The following is a 21,471-nucleotide window of genomic DNA, read 5'->3' as shown; positions in this document are numbered from 1 at the left end:
AATCTATATTATCTAATTATTAATTGTATTTGGATAACTGTATATACATCCTTGATATTTGGCATCTGAAATCTGTATCAGCATTGGGTGGGAATGATTATAAAGAAGGAAGTGTTGGCAGTTTAATGATTTGTTGAATTGAGTAGCTGAGCCACAAATCTGTATCTAATTCTGGCAATTTATCGTATACTGATATGACAACTAGTCTGTAATCATTTTGAAACGTGTTATACCGACACTATATGGTGTGTAGGGCTAAATGAGTATTTAATACCCTATATGGTGTGTTGGGATGGTTAGAGATGGCGTGTAGCGAATGGGGGTAGGAAACTTCATTGTATCTAATTTGTTCTGCATCCATATATGTTCTGTTTTGTAACTGTCACAAATATCCTCTGTTCTGAATTTGTATTTGAAACTGAGAACTATTTGAATAAAGAGAAAATGAACACCTATATACGTTATACATACTTATGATTTGATTATGTACGTTGGCTACACATGGAGTTAAACTCATTCTGTTTGTTGTGTTAGAGTTGTGTGACCCAAATTCTAAGAGATTGCTTGCAAGTCAAGTTAAATAAAATATATATATATTTTTAGAAGATTTAGCATTTATTAGTATAATATATTTAGCATTTATTAGCATAGTTTATTTGACCTACTAATTTAGCCTGTAAATAGGTTATTTTACAACCTTAGAACATACACCCATTAGAGATTAGAACTCATAACACATTTAGAGAATTTTGTTTTTACGTTTTGAGGGTTCTCTGTTTTTGAGTTTTTGGGGTTTATTTTTTTATCTCCATGTAACACCTCCTACCCATATCCGTTGCCGGAATAGGGTACGAGGCATTACCGGAGTTTACTGAATATTTTTAGATACATCCGAATAATTTATTATTCATATTCTGAAAATAATCATAACGTCCCTCTATTGGGCCCTCGAAGCCCAAAACATACATTCAATTCACATTCATGTCACATAAATATACAACTCAAACATTCAATAATTCAATTCAAGTTGCACGAACTTACTTCGTTGCTTATTTGTGTTTATAATTTCACTAATTCGAAAACTTTTCTTTTCCACGTTCAAGTCTCATATTTGAGCCGCCCGGATCTTTATAAATAAATTTGATCATCATTTTTATTTATTTCATATTCTGATACATTCAATTAATGCTCTAGGCAAAATTACCATTTTACCCCTGAACTTTTGATTAATGATGATTTCATCCTTAGGCTCAGAAAAATAAAATTCTTGTAATTTAATTCTTGTTTTGGGCCTAATTATTCTTATATATATTGATAACAGCCCATGAATTCTATAAAATAACAAAATTTTCCATAATTTCAACACTTTTCAATTTAATCCTTAAAACATGTTTTCACCTGATCTTGATCTAAATTAATAATTTCATTCAATTTTATAATTTAAATAATAAGATAATCCATTTCATGCAATTTGGTCACTTCTGACATATTTACAAAATTGCCCATAAGTTTTTATTTTTATTCAATTTAGTCCCTGAGCCTAAAACATGCAAATTACCCATGCTAGCTGAATATTCATATATATTTTCCTCCTCCTCTCCATTCCACATCCTTGATGTATATATCATGCTTCTAAGTAACATTGTCTATAATTTCACTATTGACTTATATGTATATTCAAAGCTATCCATCCGTGTCATAGTCACTAAATTATTTTAATCTTAAAATACAAATCTCCAAATTAAGATCCAATAATTTTCCTGAAACTAGACTCACATATCTTCTTACCATAAAATTTTCATGATTTTTTTTGTTTAACCAATACGTACAGTTTATTCTTTAAATTTACCCCTATTCTGCTGTCTGACAGTTCCAACCCTTCTTCACTAAGAATTAATTATCTCATTGTACAAGATTCACAAGATGTTCCCGCTTATTTATATTGAAAAGAGACTCATAAAGGATTTTAAACATATAAATTTAAGCCCTTAATTATTTGTTTTCAATTTTTTATGATTTTCCAAAGTTAGAATAGGGGAACCCAAAATAATTCTAACCTTGTCTCACTAAATTTATTATATCTCACAATTCACAATTCCATTGCTTACACTGTTTCTTCTATAAGAAACTAGACTAAATAAGATTTAATTCTGTATTTTTTTCATCCTCTAATTTTATTTAAAAAATTTATGGTGATTTTTCAAATTTAGCCTACTGTTGCTGTCCAAAACTGTTTTAGTGCAAGATGTTTATTTACCATGTTTATAACACCCTTATTTTCTTTCTCTACACTATTTCTGATTACTTTCTCTTATTTTCTCTTCACTAAAATATCAAGAACATAAGACCATATATAAGAAAACTCTACATTAACATCAATTCCATGTTTTTTCAATAATATTAACCTTAAAAATATATTGAAATCTTGATGTTCTTACCTTGTTCCATTGATTTCAATCTTTAACTTGATTTTCTCTCTCCTCCAGCTTCTATTTCTTGAATTTAACTTAATGTTCTAGCTCCCCATAGTCTCCTTGTGATCTTTCTCTCTTGATGGCTATGAAAATTCTTTTGATTTCTAGGTGAAAATGGTGAATTTTTGGTGAAAGGACCAAATTGTAAAGAAAACAAAACTTTCTTTCTTTCTCTCTTCTTCTCATGTTGGTTTGCATGGGAAAGATGATGAAAATTCTTCATCTTTCCTTCCTTTTATACTTAATAAATAATAGTAAAATAGTAAAATATCTTATTAAAATATCTTACTAAAATATTAATAAAATAATATTTATCTAATTAATAATTATAAAATATCATCAACATCATCATTACTTTCTAGATTTCTCTCTCTTCCAGTTGAACATTTTGCCCTTTGTGATCTTTTAAAATTTTATCATTGAATCATCACATAATTTGATAAAATTACGACTATAATTCTTTTCCTATTCAATTTAGTCCCAATTCATCCATTTTTCTTAGTTTGTAAATCATTCCACCCTTAAAATTCCTTTTATATTTAATAAATAATAATAAAATAATAAAATATCTTATTAAAATATCTTATTAAAATATTAATAAAATAATATTTATCTAATTAATAATTATAAAATATCATCAACATCATCATTACTTTCTAGCTTTCTCTCTCTTCCAATTGACCATTTTGCCCTTTGTGATCTTTTAAAATTTTATCATTGAATCATCACATAATTTGATAAAATTATAATTTAGTTCCTCATAATTCTTTTCCTATTCAATTTAGTCCCAATTCATCCATTTTCCTTAGTTTCTAGATCATTCCACCCTTAAAATATTTGCACTATTAGTCTTTCAACTTTTTTCATATTTACACTTTAGCCCCTCAAATTTTGAGTATTTACTCTTGTGCAACAAAACTTTTCTCACTTTTATAATTTAGTCATTTCTTGAATTAATATATCATAATATACTTTCCAGTGTTGACATAACTCAGAATTTTCCCTTTTTATCACTTTATTTCCTTATTTTACTATATCAAGGATAATATCTTATTGTAAAAATTTTCGGGATATTACACTCAATCTTTTGTACTCTTCGTTCATTTGCCATTATAATAAAATTATCTTTGCCCGTGGTTTTTCATTCTCTTTGGAGGGGTTTTTCCATGTTAAATTTGTGTGTTCAATTTCTCAATTTATTCCGCTATTTTTTTTACTTGTTGTTTAATCGGATCGATCTTAACATGTTGATTGATTTTCAGGTAACCTATCAACTTAAGAGGCTCAGCGTGTCAAGAGATCGATCATTTCTCCTTTCTGATTATCTTCATCATTTATATAAACTTATACTATCGCATGTTTTTTTTTGGATTCTAGTGTTTAAGTTTGAATTACCTTGATGGTTTAACTATTTAAATGTTTTCGGATAACAAATTTTTAATAGTTAAGGTTGGATTTTTCTTAAACATTTTGATGTAGCTCTCCAGACTTGGTCTTAATGTCTAGGCTAGGTATGGGGTGTTACATACTTGCATGGATGGGGTGAAATTTATTAAATTCCATTCACTAAAGCTATCAATATTGAAGTTTGGGAAATCATCCGAATTGAGACAACTTTTTGGATAGGATTTAGACATTTTTGGGTTGAGATTCTTTATTGAGTTTGAAGATTTATCTCTTAGCTTCAAAATGCGCCTTTAATCACTTGATTTCGAGTTTGAGAGCTAAATTTATGACCATTTTAGTGAAGACTATGCGAACAAAATTTCTAGATGAAAATATTACAAAAATTATAATTATTGGGCTTTTAATTCGAGTTTAAATCATATTTGCTTCAGTTTTTAGGCTTAATTTTTTTCATATATGAGCCCAATATTGTATTTTTCTTAGGTTTTATTATTTTATTATATTTTTTTCTGAATTTTGGATATTATTTAAGTATTTTAAGTTGTTTAGAAGTTTTATGTTTCTTAGTCAAATAAGAAAGTTTAGTTTAAAATTATTTATTGTTTAGATTAATTAGAGTTTTAGTATACTTGAGAGTTTTATTAGGCTTCTTCATTGATCATTAACACAAAATTGTTTTTATTAATAAAGTTTTCAACTCTAGGAGTTAGTTTCTTTGTGCAAGATTTATTTCTTTTTATTTTTAGAAATAGTTTTCTTCTCGATTTTCTTCAATAAGTCATGGGAGTTCATTCTTTAGCCTTCAATTTGTCAAGGATTATTTCTTTGAGGGTTGATAGATCCATTAATTGAGTTTTTTGGGATTTATATCTCAAAGGGTTTAATTGGACATGTATCCAACTATCCATCACATCCAACAGTTTATTCGATTCATCTTCCACTTTAAAATTTCATCTATTTATTTATTTACTATTTTGAATATTTATTCTTATTTATTAAACTTCTTCTTTTAGTGTTTTCTTTTTCTTCAATTTCTAATTTTTTTTATTTCTTCTTTCAAGTCAAATCCAAATCCTTGTTTCTTGAGTAGTACAACATGAATACGGTCCTTTTTCCACTTCCCCCGTTCAATTTCTTATCAAGTAGGAATTACTTAGCGTGCTCATGAATTTAGAACTTCAGTTCTTGTTTTTTAACATTATTGTGTTCATGCTAACCTAGCATTTACGTGCTCATGTACTTCATGATTATATTCCATATATCCTTTTTGTTTACTCAAGTCTACAATGGGTAAAGTGAGTGATTAATGAATGAAAATGTATAAAGAAAATTTGGTAAGTGAAATGATGTTATTTATCCTTATTGCCCATATTAGTCTTTATCTTTAAGTAGTTTTTAGTAGCCATGTTTATTATATTTATGTAACACCCTTACCTGATCTGATCGTTCAGTTCGCGTATGGGGTGACACAATTAAACCATTTTAGTCTTTCAACAAGCCTCTGAAAGTACCCCTTCCTAAGTGCATGACACCAAATTGACGATGATCATTGATCTAACACGGTCTGGCTTGGTCCCACCTTAAGGTTCTTAATCACCGAACTAGTCCAGCAAACATAGACCAAAATTTTGTAAGTTCATGTAACACCCTGGAATTTGGGGTTAGAAGTTTTGAGATTTGTAGGTAGGGTCAGTGGCTAGATCAGACATTTGGGTTTTCTTTTGCATTTTGATGTTAGAATGGGCCTACTAGTCCGGTGGTTGATAGTGTGTTAGGATACCTCTGGGTTTAGGGTTCAAATCCTCATGTATGTGTTTTGAGAAATTATTTTGTTCTTTATCTTAAATTTGTTTTAAGTTTTAAAACATTTATTTATTACTTTTATTTTTTTATTTTTATCTAAAAAAATACTCAACTACTTCAAGTTCTTTCCCCATTTTTAGTTCTCTGTAAACTTTCTTGCTCTTTTTTTTCTTTTTCTTTCTCTCTTCTTTCTTCCCAAAAAATCAATTTCTTTTAATTCTTTGCTTCTTCCATTATTTGTTGCTTGACAAGGGAGTTTTGTCTACGTGTATTCTTTTATTCAGAAGTGTAAAAGGTAGGCTTCACTTTTGGGTATTGTTAGAATTTCATTTGTTTTCTATTTACTATTTAATTGATGTTCTTATAAATTGGTATGTCTAACTGAGGTTTCTGAATCGGCTTGGTTGAGAGAGTCGAACGATTCTTGGTGCTCGATATTCCGTCTAAGGTGTGGGTTTGAAAACTCTTCATTTTCATTATCGAAATTCTGATTTGGTTCTATGAAATTCAACATATTTCGTGTGTTTCTGAAATTGACTAATAGATGTTTTGTTTTGCTATTGAATTGTATGAAAATCCATACGTTTTGGTATATCTATGAATTATCAAAGGTTGGGGGTCAATTTCATTGCCAAAAGCACATTTTTTAGCCTGTTTCGGTGTGGTTTCGTGACCACACGGGTGGGCACACGGGCATATGCCGCATACGAGCAGTTCACATGGCAATGTGAAATTGGGAATTCAGTTTTTTAGGTAATTTTTGGTGCCACACGGCCATGTGGCTATGTTTTAGGGATTTTTTTGATTTCCACACGGGCATGTGCCTTGGTTAGACGGTTGTGCCCCTTAGCCACACGGCCGTGTGAGATTTCCACAAGGTCGTGTTTTCTCTGCACTTAATTTTAGCACTTTTGGATAGTGAGTTACATGGGCTACTCACATGGGTGTGTGTCCCTTCCACATGGGCATGTGTAGCCTTCACATGGGCGTGTAAACCTCTACACGACCTAGGCACCTCCTACACAGTTGGGGCACATGGCTGTGTGGCCCTGTTTCGTAAATTTTCATTTTGTACCAGATTTTGACTTGTTTGTGTTCCTGTGTGTTTCGACCCTTAGTTAGGGCTTAGTAAGGGTGATTGGGACCCTATTCCAGCCCAGTTTTATGGTTGTTTGTAATCATAACATTAATTTAACTGTTTGCTTAAATGTTGTGTGTTGTTACCTAGTAAATAAGTATAGTTATAACTGATCCCAAATCTGATCAATTGAATATGTGCACATCTGATTCTGTTTAGCTGAAGTGTATGTCTGACTGTAAGTTGTTTACATTACTTCTGTAGGTCTGTTAGTGATCTATTTACATACATAAATTTGCATAAAATTCTGGGTTTGGTTGCGAAGAGAAGGAAGTCTGATCTGATTTGGCAGTTTTAACTGCAATACACCTGTACAGCAGTTTACCACACTGTACTATACATAAGTTAGCTCAGCTGCATATTATGATTTGAATAGCTTAGTTCCACGTATGTGGTGTGTAGGGTGGATGGGCCTTTCGAGGTCCTATGTGGTGTGCTTGGTTTGTTGGGCTTGATTAGCTCATATGTGATGTGCAGGGTGGTCAGAAAGGTGTTTGGTTGGTGGGGTGGGTTTTTGACTTGTTGCATTCATACGCATCTGATTATATGTCTTATTCTATGTGACTAATTGTAAGAGTATTGATGTTAGTGTTATGGTACTAAGAAATGAGGTGTTTGTGATGATACGCGTTTTGGTGTGTTTCGGTATCGACTTGTTGATGGGTTATTCGGTTGAGTTTTCGTGTACTGTTTGTGTTCATATTCTGTTTCCAGACTATTTGTCTTGTCACTCCACTTTTTGTCATTTGTTGTGTTTCAGACTCACACTGAGTTCGTGTAGCTCACCCCTTAGTTTTCTCCCTTTCAGGTACTCTCGTAATCTGAAGTTGGACTCGGCATACCAGAGTTCTCGGAGTGATATGTTTTAATTTGGGCAAATAAAATGATTCTTCATTTTTTTAAATCAGTGAACCATTTTAGGCCGTAAAAATCTATATGGGCTGTGGTACAAATTTATTTTGGGTTTTCAAAAATTACTTTTGTAATGAAAACCAGAAACCACGAAATTTTAATTTTGAATGATTTTGGCATAATTTAAATTTTCTGTTTTGAATCCTAAACAGTTAAATGGTTTAGTACGTTTTTGGCAAACACTGTTTGGAATGAGATTCCAACAAACTGATTTGTAAAATTGTTTTCAGATCACTTCGGTGATCAATGTAACCTCCGGGATTCAGTCTAAACTTCTAGGCTAGGTTTTGGGGTGTTACAGTTCAATAGAACCTAGTGAGCTTCTGTATTGCAATACTTAAAAGTAAACCCTATCTTGTAGGAGTATTATTATGAAAAGAAACTAAACATAGATTAGGGACGATTTCTCTTAATCTGGGATGGAAAACTTCGATTCATTTTCCAAACTCGTCTATTTGAGGATGGATCAATAAGCAATCTCCACTAGTCGATCTTATAACCATCTGATTGGTTTTAATGACTTTTCCAATGTCTCACAATGATTGCTAACTCTGCTCTTTTTTCACCTACCCTTTCTCTTTTGCCATATACTTGTTGGGTGGTCCTAAACTTCCATCTAAGGGTCCTTTTTGTTAAGCCTTCTGTAACACCTTTTACCTGGACCAGTCATAAAACTCGAGTAATAGGATGTTACAAACAAATATAAATGATTTTCAAACAAATTATAAATTAAATTTCAATTAATTATCATATCATTCATGAACAATCAATTTAACATGTGTTTTGATCATTTTCAATTTAATATCGAGCTTATAGAAGGTTAAAACAAAGCAGGCAATTATTAGGGATCAAATTGAACCAAATTTAAAAAGGTAGGAAAAATTCTGCATACAGGGGTCACATGGAACTATCGCTGGTAGTGTACGAAAGCTAAACCCGTGTGTGATGAACCACTCAAACGTGTCACTAACTATATGCGAAAGCTAAGCCCTTGTAAGGTAGGCTACACCGTCATGTCCCTAGACTGTGTAACTAACTGTTACCGTGTGCTCCAAAATCACCTAAATTTTTACACACCATACATCCATGCCATGAGCCAGTGTATGGAACACGATTGTGTGCCAGGCTGTGTCTCAAGCCGTGTGCGCCTGTAGTTTCCTTTCAAAACAAGTTTTCTTGCATAATTCATTTAGGCTACAAGTCACCCATTTTAAACCATACTCAACCACTTCAAAAGTAAATTGATACGTGATATTGGCGACAGGTTTTAAAATATTATAATTAATCATTCTTGAAACTAACTATTATTATGATGAATGCAAGTGTACCTATCGAACAGTAGTATAGCTTTAGCAAGACCGGATTGTCGAACCCAAAGGAACCAAGAGTACTAGTAATTACTTTCTTTTTATTATCTAGCCTAAAAATTAAGGGATTTGGTTATCTAAACTAATTACTAAACTAAGAATGCATAGAAAGAAAATTTGGGAAAATACTTTTTAGAAAATTTGATTGATTAAGACAATACCTAAGGAAAAATCCACCTAGACTTCACTTGTTATTTGACTCTGAATCAGATTATTTATTCATTTGACTTAATCCGTAGAAATCCCTAAGTTATATTATTCTAAGTTATATTATTATCTCTCTCGAGACTAATAACGTCTAACCCTAGGTTGATTAGTTGAAATCTCTTTCTAATTAACACCTAGTGTTGCATTAACTCGATTTATGGATCCCCTTATTAGGTTTCATCCTAATCCGGTAAAATCTTATCACCCTATCTCTAGGCCTGCAATCAAATCCGCTTAATTATGATAAATTTACTCTTAGACAGGGTCTATTCCTCTTCTGAATAAGAGCATTAACTTGAATCAATATCTTGGAATATTAAAACAAGAATTAAGAACACATAATTATGAACAAGTCAAATATTTATCATACAATTCAGATAATAATGGGTTATGGGTTAATATTGAGGGTAAATCAATTAATGGTTTGTTAGGCTCAAAGGGGTTCACTAAGGGTTAATTATGAAGGTAGGCTTTTGTAGAGTGGGTGGGTTAAACCTAAATGCCTTTATCATTTTGACATATCAAATCAAATGGTGTGGTCTTGACATGCATAATTAAGCAAGTTCTAGAATAACAAATCAATACTGACGCACTCATAATAAAAGTGAGCATGAAAGAAATAAAATATGCTCTAAAGGCTCAAGATCTTACAAAAATTATGGCTTTTTGATGTTTAAACTTGTGAATTTCTACTCACGATAATACCTAAACTTAGGGAAACAACCTAAAAGTTTATAATCCTTCAAAAATCAACTTATCATGCTTGATTCCCTAATGTCTTAAAGTTTAAATAATCAATTCATAAATGCCTATGTTTTAATTCAATACATATCATAAATTAATTAAAATTCATTCTAATAGTGATATGAGTGATTCACGTGAGAATAAGACAAAATTCAGGGATTTCTAATAATGATATGAAAGACCCCCCACACTTAGATGTACATTGCCCTCAATGTACAGAGATAGATATATTGAAAAATACAGATAAATAATCATAAGATAGGGAGAGAAGTGAAACTTCCTGAATGATGAATGAACTCTTTGAATTGGAGTTATAGGGAATAATCGGCCAAGCCAATGATGAGAGTGGAGGAGGATCCTCTGGTGGTGGTAGAGGTTCAATAGTCCATAAGTCCTGTGCCAAAAGAATATTATATCTGGTGGTAGCTATGGTCGTGGTCGAGCAGGACACGACAGTCGTGGAGAACCTTTACCAGTGGAGTTTTTAGTTCTTATGCGATGATAAGCTTTGGAGCTCTTTTATAACTGTGATAGAATCAGGAAATTTTTAGGAAATATAAGGAAGCATAATTACTCGTAATGAAATAGCCAAAACTATAAATTATTCAATAAAAATTATAAAAACTAAAATTAAAATAATAATAAAGGAAAATGAAATAAAAAGTACTTAAATAAGATAACTAAAGATAAAAATGAAAATAAAAATAATAAATAATTTTTTTTTAAACATCGTCATTGCCGGATGGTTCGCGAGGTGGTGGTTGCGATGAGATGTGGAAGTGCTGACAAATCTGATGTAGAGTCACATTAATGTGATCAAAGCGCTGAAAACATTGCTGCTCAAATTGTGTAAGGCACTCAGAAATGTCAGAGTATGAAGCCGCCGTATGAACAGGATGATGGATAGGTGGTGGCTGAGACAGCGGGTCCTCATGACATGGAGGGACATCATCAGTAATGTGCTCTGGGTCTTCCTCCTCGGTGGACTGGACGAGGCCGCACTGATAAGGGTAGGTGCCACGTCATTTCTTGATCATCCTCATGTTTAGCATGCTCGAGATGCCCTGTGGGGACATCTGGCCGAGGAGAGTGAGGGAGGATGATTGTGCCGCTGTGTTGAGGAGCCTGAAGTGTTGTGCCAATCGAGTCACATACGGCCCGATAGAGATGACCCCCTCCTATGTCGCTCCGTTTGATGGCGGATGGCGAGGGCGATGAAGTAGGCAAGGTCGAGGATGTGACCGTTCACCACGCTCCATAAGAAGTAGGCATCATGGGTGGTGACGACGCTGGTGCTCTCTCGTCATCCCGTCAGATTGTGACCCAAGAGGGCGTGTAGGTACCTCAAGGATGGAGGGAGAGCCGATGCCTTCGAGCGGCTAGGATTGTAGGTGGCAAAGGCAGGGACGAGGTCCTTCCAGCACTTTATGGGGGAGTAGTAGATGTGGCGGTAGAGGGTGTCGAGTTCATTGTCGTCCATGAACTCCTTCGTGTACAGCCCTAGTGTAATCCCGAACTCATGTACGCTCAACTGGCACACTATGTAACACCCCGAACCCGAGTCCGACACCGGAGTCGAACACGAGGTGTTAACAAACTTTGAAACATTTCCAGACACTGCCCAATCTGTGTACTAGTCGCTTTAAAAATCATATCTTGAGCTTCACAACTCGAAAATCAGTTTCGTGATTTTTCCCTGAAACTAGACTCATATTCCCATCTACATATTTTTTTCTAGAATTTTTGATCAGGCCAATTAGTACAGTTTATTAGTTAAAGTCTCCCATGTTACAGGAATCGACTACCCTGACCTTTGCGCATTAAGACTTGGATATCTCCTTGTACAGGGCTTCAATACTGATGCCGTTTATTTCTATAGAAACTAGACTCAGAGAGGAATCTATACATATATGGTATGACTCCTAATTATCTCTGGTTAATTTATAATCAATTTCCATAGTTGGAACAAGGAATCCAGAACCCGTTCTGGTCCTGTCTCACGAGAACCTGAATATCTCTTAACATACTGTCCATATGATTGTTTCATTACTTTCCTATGAAAGTAAATTCTTCAAGGTTTGTTTACATAATTTATTCACTATTTAATTCCATTCCTACTATTTTTAGTGATTTTCCAAATCTACGTCACTGCTGCTATCAGCATCTGCCTTTAAGGTGGGCTTTACCTATTTCATGGTTTCCATGATTCAACTAGCCCTTTTTGCATAAATGGCACAATTTATGAAAGTGATTAACCATCCCCGTGGCCAATCCTTGTCAAGCATATCCACACCAAATGATTATAACATTATACTCAAACACATATAAGCCATTTTCGCATGGCTATCCAAAACTTATACATCACATAAAGTACTCGAAAAACAACAATGGGTCGTCCTATACATGCCATATCAAAGTTCAACCAAAAGAGTACCCAAAAGAGCCTTTGATAGTGTGGGCGACTTCGACTTCAAGATCCCGAGTTCGATAGCTGGAGAACCAAAAATCTATAAAACAGAGGAGCAATGGAACGAAGTAAGCAATTTATGCTTAGTAAGTTTTGAGCAAGAAATTCCAGCATAACGAAAGCATAGCACACATTTAGCTAAACGGAATATTTCATAATACACAATTTTTCCGATATCAAACTTACTTCACAACGTTAACCCTTATTTACATACACAAAAGACCAACTTAGCCGAAGGCCGGTAGCTCGTTCATCAACTGAGCGAATATTTATTTGTAAGGGCTCGATTAAATTCAACACATACGTAACATATCCCAATATTGGGATGTTTTTCGAGTATTAGCTGGAATTTTACAGCAAGCTCATTCATTACCAAAATCACGTACCTTCGGAATTTAACCGGATATAGCTCCTCGTTCAAGTGCCTTCGGGACATAGCCCGGTTATAGTAACTCATACAATGCCTTCGGGACTTAACCCGGATTTTAAAACTTGCACGAATGCCTTCGGGACTTAACCCGGAATTAGTATCTCGCACAAAGGCCTTCGGGACTTAACCCGGAATTAATAACTCGCACAAATGCCTTCGGATCTTAGTCCGGATATAGTCACTTAGCACAAAGCCTTCGGGACTTAGCCCGGACAGCATTCAATTAATCATGCACATCTAACAATAATTCATGGCACATTCGTATTTCTTTTTCATTAGCAAAACTCAAACACAAGGCACATACCATCCTTGCACATTCGGCTCAATAGCCACACATAGAGCATGATTTTAATTTGCTTAAAACATGATTTAATCACATCGTAATTTAAGCTCTCTTACTCAAGAACTTACCTCGGGTGTTGTCGAACGATTCCGCTAACTATTCGACCACTTTTTCCTTCCCTTTATCGGATTTATTTCCCCTTTGCTCTTGAGCTTAATTAAACAAATAAATTGATTTCATCATTTAGGCATCAAAAAAAGATGAACACGAAGCACTTAGCCCATATTTATACATTAGACATTAAAGTCACATACATGTGAAATCATGCATCAACACAACATATTAGCTAATTTTTCCCCCTTGGCCGAATATGCATGTCTAGTTTTGGGGTCGATTTCAACACTTAATACACACATATACACACTAGTAAAGCATCCTCTCCCTTCCCATCGATTTAACACATGCATTGCTCATTAACATGTAAAAGTTACATTCGGCCTTAGCACACAACTTGCTAGCCGATTCTTCTCCATTTAGCAACCAATGCACATATGTGCTCACACAAAAATGCTAAAAAGGAGGTTCAAGAATCATCAAGTCATCATCACATGCATCATTAACAAACTTCATATTTAGCATGCAATGGCATTAACACAACCTCCACCTAGGCCGAATTTTAACTCATCCTCTTGCCTCATCACCACCACATCAAACATCAACCAAGAATGATGCATCCATGGTCAAATGTCATTTCCATCACATAGCAAGATTTAGACCATGGGCTAGGTAGAACTCAAGCTAACAACTAAAACATGCATGCATCTCACGGAACATCATCAAACATACCTTAGCCTAGCTACATGCATGGCCGAACCTCTTCACCTTTCTTCTTCCTTCCTCCTTAAAATTATTGGCCAAGGATGAACCAAAGGATGAGAAATTTTTTTCTTTGTTTTTCTTTCTAGTTTCGGCAAGTATGAAGATGAGAAAAGGATGAACAAAAATTCTCTCCTTTCTTTTCTTTAGCTCACGGCAATGGGGGGAGGGACAAACAACTACACACACATTTTTTTTTTGTATTCACCATACTCCTTTTCATTATTTTATGCCCATGCCCCTTATTTTATTTGTTTTATCCCAACATTTTATGACACAAATTAACATATTTTATTTGTGCCATACTTATGCCATAATTTCCATAAAAAAAAATTGCACAATTGCTCATCATGCCCATCATGGCCGGCCACCTTGTTTTAAGGTGGGAAATTTGACATGCAAATCCACCTATTTCATACTATAAGTTATTTGGCCACTACAAATTAGCCTATAGCATTTGCAAAAATTTTCACATGAGTCACATTTCAAAATTTCACTCACAATTGGCAAAATCAAAGCATGAAATTTTCACACATGCACTTTCACATGAAATAAACATAGGATATAACATCTAATTATTATTGTGACTCGGTTTAGCGGTCCCGAAACCACTTCCCGACTAGGGTCAATTTTGGGCTGTCACAACTCTCCCCCACTTAAGAAATTTTCGTCCCCGAAAATCTTACCGGTAAATAGGTTTGGGTATCGTTCTTTCATCGAGCTCTCGGTCTCCCAAGTAGCTTCCTCGATCCCGTGTTTGAGCCATAACACCTTTACTAGCGGAACTCTTTTGTTTCGCAACTCCTTCACTTCACGAGCTAGGATACGCATCGGTTCTTCTTCATAGCTCATGTCGACTTGAATTTCGACCTCTGATGGGCTAATTATGTGCGATGGATCAGATCGATAGCGTCGAAGCATCGAAACATGAAAGACGTCATGAATCTTTTCAAGCTCAGGGGGTAAAATCAATCTATACGCAACCGGACCAACTCGTTCGGAGATTTCGTACGGCCCAATGAATCTTGGGCTCAACTTGCCCTTACGGCCGAACCTGAGTATCTTTTTCCAAGGTGAAACCTTAAGGAACACTTTGTCTCCCACCTGATACTCGATGTCTTTTCGTTTCAAATCTGCGTACGACTTCTGACGATCCGTGGCTACCTTCAGACTTTCACGGATTACCTTTACTTTCTGTTCAGCATCTTTAATCAAATCAACTCCGAAAATTTTACTTTCACCGAGCTCGGTCCAAAACAATGGTGTACGGCATTTACGACCGTACAAAGCCTCGTAAGGTGCAATCTTAATACTTGATTGAAAACTATTGTTGTAAGCAAATTCAATCAAAGGTAAATACCGTTCCCATGCACTACTGTACTCGAGGATGCAACATCTCAACATATCCTCAAGTATCTGAATTATCCGCTCGGATTGACCATCGGTTTGGGGGTGAAAAGCAGTGCTAAAATGCAGCTTGGTACCCAGAGCTTCTTGCAATTTCTTCCAAAATCGTGAGGTGAATCTCGGATCTCTATCCGACACGATAGAAACAGGTACCCCGTGTAATCTCACAATTTGATAAACGTACAATTCAGCTAGTTTATCCAATGAAAAATCCGTACGTACGGGGATGAAATGAGCCGACTTAGTCAGTCTATCAACAACAACCCATATCGCATCCTTCTTACTTGCTGACAAGGGCAGTCCGGACACAAAGTCCATTGTGACTCGATCCCATTTCCACTCGGGTATCATGATCGGCTGGAGTAATCCTGAAGGCACTTGATGTTCCGCTTTCACTTGTTGACATATTAAACATCTCGAAACAAAGTCGGAGATGTCCCGTTTCATACCATGCCACCAAAATTGACGTTTCAAATCGTTGTACATTTTCGTACTCCCCGGGTGAATTGACATTCGGCTACAATGGGCTTCGTTCAGAATCATCGAAATGAGTTCCGAATTCCTTGGAACACACAAACGATTTCTGAACCTCAAACAATCATCATCATCAATTTGAAACTCCGATTCCTCGTTCGGAACACACTTAGCCTGTTTTGCAACCAATTCATCATCGACTTTCTGAGCTTCACGAATTTGATGAGTCAATAATGGTTTAGCTTTTAATTCAGCTACTAACACATTGTCTGGTAGAACAGACAAATGCACGTTCATCGCTCGTAAAGCAAACAATGACTTCCGGCTTAAGGCGTCCGCAACCACGTTAGCCTTTCCCGGGTGGTAATCAATGACAAGCTCGTAATCTTTCAACAACTCAAGCCAACGTCTTTGTCGCAGATTCAAGTCTCGTTGAGTCATCAAATATTTGAGACTTTTGTGATCCAAAAATACATGGCACTTCTCACCAAACAGATAATGTCGCCATATTTTTAAAGCAAACACGATGGCAGCTAGTTCGAGATCATGGGTCGGATAATTCCTCTCGTACGGCTTCAATTGTCTCGACGCATAGGCCACGACTCGACCTTCTTGCATCAATACGCAACCCAACCCAAGTAGGGATGCGTCACTATAAATGACAAACTCTTTACCTGATTCGGGTTGCACCAAAATTGGAGCTTCAGTCAAATGAGTTTTCAGTTGGTCGAAACTTTTCTGACATTTCTCCGTCCACTCGAACTTAACATCCTTTTGAAGTAGCTTCATCATTGGTGTGGCTATCATCGAGAAACCTTTCACAAATCGTCGGTAATAACCAGCGAGCCCCAAAAAGCTCCGAACTTCAGTAATATTTCTCGGAGGTTTCCAGTCAAGTATGGCTGAAATTTTGTTCGGGTCAACACGAATACCTGACGCGGATACCACATGACCCAAGAAGCTAACCTCTCTTAACCAGAACTCACACTTACTGAACTTAGCATATAACTGCTTATCCCGCAAAATTTGCAGCACTAGCCTCAGATGCTCAGCATGTTCGGTCTCATCTCTTGAATAGACCAAAATGTCATCAATGAACACAACTACGAACCGATCCAAATACGGTCTGAAGATCCGATTCATCAAATCCATAAATACCGCAGGGGCATTAGTGAGCCCAAACGGCATCACTAAGAATTCGTAGTGACCATATCTCGTTCTGAAGGCAGTTTTGGGAATATCTGAATCTCGAATTCGCAACTGATAATAGCCCGATCTCAAATCTATTTTTGAGAACACTGAGGCTCCCTTCAGTTGGTCGAACAAATCATCGATGCGCGGCAACGGATATTTGTTCTTTATCGTCACTTTATTCAGCTGACGATAGTCAATGCACAACCTCATGGTTCCGTCCTTCTTTTTCACGAACAATACTGGTGCACCCCAAGGTGAGAAACTTGGTCGAGCGAAACCTCTATCCGTCAGTTCTTGCAACTGAGCTTTCAACTCCTTTAACTTGGTTGGTGCCATACGATACGGAGCTATCGAAATCAGCGTAGTCCCAGGTACAAGCTCAATACCAAACTCTACCTCCCGAACAGGTGGTAAACCCGGTAATTCTTCCAGAAAAACATCCGGGTATTCACAAGCCACCGGCACAGATTCGGGTTTCTTTTCTAATTCTTTGTCATCAAGTACATACGCAAGGTATGCTTCGCACCCTTTTCTTACATATTTCTGTGCCAACATTGCTGATATTACAGCTGGCATCCCCTCCAAGTCCGCAGACTCAATTCGGATTACTTCGTTATTTGCGCACCTCAAATCAATAGTCTTGCTCTTGCAATTCACAACCGCATCATGCGCGGTCAACCAATCCAAACCAAGGATAACATCAAATTCATCAAACGGCAAAAGCATCAAGTCCGCCGGAAAACAGGAACCTCGAATTTCCAGGGGACATTTCTTACACACTTTGTCGACAAGCACGTAACGACCCAAGGGATTTGACACCCGAATTACGAACTCAGTAGACTCAATAGGTAAAGTCTTACTGGATGCTAAGGTTTCACATATGTAAGAATGAGTAGAACCGGGGTCAATCAAAGCAATTACATTAGTATCAAAGAGAGTGAATGTACCGGTAATAACATCAGGCGAAGAAGCATCCTCGCGGGCACGTATAGCATAAGCTCTAGCAGGCGCACGAGCTTCGGATCTGGTTATATCATCTCTAGATCCTCTCTGACCACCACCAGTATTGCTCGCATTTCCAGATGGTCTACCCGAGCAGTGGTAGCACCCGGTCTCCCACTCTGATTTACATTCTGTTCCGACAACCTCGGGCAATCTTTAATGAAGTGGTCAACTGATCCGCATTTGTAACAGGAGCGGTCAGGGAATCTACAACTCCCCGAATGCCATTTACCGCAATATCGGCATTTCGTTCTGTCTCGACGTTCATTCCCAACACTGGCGACTGAAGTGCCTCGTGTACCTACAAGGGGTCGATCACGATCTCGTCTAAAAAAGCCCGAAGTGCCTCTAAACTGGCCCGCATCATCCCGAAATCTCTTCGATGCCTGTTGAAGAGACCTTCCCGAGGATCTTTTACGAAACTCTCCAGTTCCCTCATCAACTCTTTGCTTTTCTTTTCTAAGCTCTTCTGCTTTACAAGCTCGTTCAACAAGTACCACGAACTCTCGTATTTCAAGAACGCCAACGAACATTTTTATATCTTCATTCAGCCCATCCTCGAAGCGTTTACACATAATAGCTTCGGACGAAACACATTCCCGAGCGTATTTGCTAAGTCTAACAAATTTTCGCTCGTAATCAGTAACCGACATGGAGCCTTGCTTAAGCTCAAGAAATTCCTTCCGTTTTTTATCAACAAACCTCTGACTGATATACTTTTTCCGAAACTCAGTTTGGAAAAACTCCCAAGTTACTTGCTCTCGGGGCACAACAGAAGTCAGAGTACTCCACCAATAGTAGGCAGAATCACGTAGCAAGGAGATAGCACACTTTAGGCATTCATCGGGTGTACAAGATAGCTCATCGAGTACCCGGATAGTGTTGTCCAGCCAAAATTCAGCTTGCTCGGCATCATCGCTATCCATAGCCTTAAATTCAGTAGCCCCATGTTTTCGGATTCTATCAACTGGGGGCTTATTTGACCTTATTTGATCCGTTACCGGTGGTATTGTAGGTGCGGGGTAGTATTTGTCGGGAATGGAGGTTGTGGAACAGCCATATTAGTTCGAATGTATTGGTTGAACCAATCATTCATCACGCTATAGAATGCTTGTCTAGCTTCATCATTCGGATTACTAGCATTAGGTTGAGAGTCTGCCGGCACTGTCCTTGTGCGGGAGTAGGCGCTACACTCTCAAGATCATCAGCTACCTCTCGGTCACGATCGGGATCCATTACTATAAATAAACACATTTACAATTGTCAGAAATCACCACACTATCAAGTAATCACATAAAATGGCATGTATAGCTAGACCCAACACATTACGGTAGTCCTAGAATCGACTAAACCGTAGCTCTGATACCAATAAAATGTAACACCCCGAACCCGAGTCCAACACCGGAGTCGAACACGAGGTGTTAACAAACTTTGAAAAATTGCCAGACACTGCCCAATCTGTGTACTAGTCGCTTTAAAATCATATCTTGAGCTTCACAACTCGAAAATCAGTTTCGTGATTTTTCCCTGAAGCTAGACTCATATGCCCATCTACATATTTTTTTCTAGAATTTTTGATCAGGCCAATTAGTACAGTTTATTAGTTAAAGTCTCCCATATTACAGGAATCGACTACCCTGACCTTTGCGCATTACGACTTGGATATCTCCTTGTACAGAGCTCCAATACTGATGCCGTTTATTTCTATAGAAACTAGACTCAGAGAGGAATCTATACATATATGGTATGACTCCTAATTATCTCTGGTTAATTTATAATCAATTTCCAAAGTTGGAACAAGGAATCCAGAACCCGTTCTGGCCTGTCTCACGAGAACCTGAATATCTCTTAACATACTGCCCATATGATTGTTTCATTACTTTCCTATGAAATTAGATTCTTCAAGGTTTGTTTACATAATTTATTCACTATTTAATTCATTCCTACTATTTTTAGTGATTTTCCAATCTACGTCACTGCTGCTATCAGCATCTGCCTTTAAGGTGGGCTTTACCTATTTCATGGTTTCCATGATTCAACTAGCCCTTTTTGCATAAATGGCACATTTTGAAGTGATTAACCATCCCGTGGCAATCCTTGTCAGCATATCCACACCAATGATTATAACATTATACTCAAACATATAAGCCATTTTCGCATGGCTATCCAAACTTATACATCACATAAAGTACTCGAAAAACAACAATGGGTCGTCCTATACATGCCATATCAAAGTTCAACCAAAAGAGTACCCAAAAGAGCCTTTGATAGTGTGGGCGACTTCGACTTCAAGATCCCGAGTCCGATAGCTGGAGAACCAAAAATCTATAAAACAGAGGAGCAATGGAACGAAGTAAGCAATTTATGCTTAGTAAGTTTTGAGCAAGAAATTCCAGCATAACGAAAGCATAGCACACATTTAGCTAAACGGAATATTTCATAATACACATTTTTCCGATATCAAACTTACTTCACAACGTTAACCCTTATGTACATACACAAAAGACCAACTTAGCCGAAGGCCGGTAGCTCGTTCATCAACTGAGCGAATATTTATTTGTAAGGGCTCGATTAAATTCAACACATACGTAACATATCCCAATATTGGGATGTTTTTCGAGTATTAGCTGGAATTTTACAGCAAGCTCATTCATTACCAAAATCACGTACCTTCGGAATTTAACCGGATATAGCTCCTCGTTCAAGTGCCTTCGGGACATAGCCCCGTTATAGTAACTCATACAATGCCTTCGGGACTTAACCCGGATTTTAAAACTCGCACGAATGCCTTCGGGACTTAACCCAGAATTAGTATCTCGCACAAAGGCCTTCGGGACTTAACCCGGAATTAATAACTCGCACAAATGCCTTCGGATCTTAGTCCGGATATAGTCACTTAGCACAAAGCCTTCGGGACTTAGCCCGGACAGCATTCAATTAATCATGCACATCTAACAATAATTCATGGCACATTCGTATTTCTTTTTCATTAGCAAAACTCAAACACAAGGCACATACCATCCTTGCACATTCGGCTCAATAGCCACACATAGAGCATGATTTTAATTTGCTTAAACATGATTTATCACATCGTAATTTAAGCTCTCTTACTCAAGAACTTACCTCGGGTGTGTCGAACGATTCCGCTAACTATTCGACCATTTTTCCTTCCCTTTATCGGATTTATTTCCCCCTTTGGCTCTTGAGCTTAATTAAACAAATAAATTGATTTCATCATTTAGGCATCAAAAAAAGATGAACACGAAGCACTTAGGCCCATATTTAT

Source organism: Gossypium hirsutum, chromosome A08, assembly GCF_007990345.1.
Source record: "Gossypium hirsutum isolate 1008001.06 chromosome A08, Gossypium_hirsutum_v2.1, whole genome shotgun sequence".
Taxonomy (NCBI): domain Eukaryota; kingdom Viridiplantae; phylum Streptophyta; class Magnoliopsida; order Malvales; family Malvaceae; genus Gossypium; species Gossypium hirsutum.
The sequence above is the reverse complement of the archived record's forward strand: the minus strand, read 5'-3'. Positions refer to the sequence as shown.